This window comes from Haplochromis burtoni, unplaced genomic scaffold, assembly GCF_018398535.1.
Source record: "Haplochromis burtoni strain Fernald_Lab_line unplaced genomic scaffold, NCSU_Asbu1 Contig_33, whole genome shotgun sequence".
Lineage (NCBI taxonomy): Eukaryota > Metazoa > Chordata > Actinopteri > Cichliformes > Cichlidae > Haplochromis > Haplochromis burtoni.
In genome coordinates this window covers 363770-365216 of record NW_024582394.1, presented here as the reverse complement: position 1 = coordinate 365216, position 1447 = coordinate 363770, and the positions used below count along the sequence as shown (strand labels likewise).

The following is a 1447-nucleotide window of genomic DNA, read 5'->3' as shown; positions in this document are numbered from 1 at the left end:
CACACACACACACACACACACACACACACACACACACACACACACAATCTCTTACTCCTACACAGATTGTAAAGCAGCTTCTTATACTGACCTGCGGCCAACACTCTGATCACAATGCCTATAGATTCCTGCTTTTCATTGCACTGTGGGGTCAGCATTAGGTTAAAGGACTCTATTATCATCTATCTAGCCACTCAGCTCATAGCTGGGAACCATAAAGAGTTGAATTCCTATAGATCTGCTGCGCTGAGATACAGCGCTTTCTGTAGCCTTTATTGATCGGCTCATAAAACATTCAGTATAGATGGAAACAAGACGATTTTGTCACAACTATTCCAGCACCAACACAGATTATTTCTGAGTGAGTTATGACATCAAATGTTTTCTGATTATTTTCCATTGCACACCAGCTAAATACTAAGTAGCATTTAATAACAATAAATATTTCATTCTGTGTTGCTGTGATCCACTTTAACATTGGTTGGGTGGAGTAAATGGAAACAGATCAGCTTGATTTACAAGTATTCTTCTTGCTAAAGGTTTGTGTAAACTGCCATATTGGTGTGAGCTCAGTCATTGCTTAGCGTAGTAGACTCACACTCATACTGACACAGCCATGAAGAATCGACTTCTTAAACTATAGTCAAATGTCATGATGTACATTTCTCTACATGAGCAGAACATTTAACCAAACATTAATTACTTACTAATGTTCTTACATTTAAAAGAACATTATATATCCTATGTTAACTCCTGTCACCTAAGGACTGGAAACTAAGGCTACAAAATTGGACAAAAGAAGATTGGAAAAATGTTGCTTGGTTTGATGAGTCCTGATTTTTGAATGTTTGCAAACACCATGACACTAACATGGAAATAGCAGGGTGCAATTAATGAAGTGACCAGAATGCATTTCACGAGATCAGAACAAAATATTGCACACAAGAGCAGCTGCAAAAGATGAGATTGTTAAGCATTTTATGTCATGTTGGATTTTTTTTGGTGATTAGTTTGTTGAACTATTCATTTTTAGGATAACATTTCTCAGAAGTAAAGTAATTTATTCAGGAGTTGTTTATCTGATATGATAAAAGTTTGTACTGTAAAAGCAGCTGCAGTTTACTGAGGATAACAGAAAGTTTGAGAATTAATACTTTGTTACAAGAACACCCCAGATCATTTTGACTAATTTTGTCAGCTGTTGTTTCCAAGGTCCAAAAACTCTTTGGGAAAGCAGTGGATAAATCATCTTCCAAATCACATTTAACAGAGAGTGAAATATCCATCTTAATTATTTTCCCAATAACACTTTCCAACCTGCAAATAATTTTTTGTACCCAAAAAGCATAATACAATTTTGCATTTCTAATGTATTCGATGACCGGGGTGGTGGTCCCCATCTTTAAGAAGGGGGACCGGAGGGTGTGTTCCAACTACAGGGGGATCA

General features: G+C 36.7%; 1 protein-coding gene across 3 annotated transcripts in view; it reads right to left on the bottom strand.

The window, feature by feature from the left end:
* Positions 1-1447, bottom strand: part of fstl5 (follistatin-like 5) — a 196811-nt gene that overhangs the window by 103837 nt on the left and 91527 nt on the right. The window lies entirely within an intron of this gene.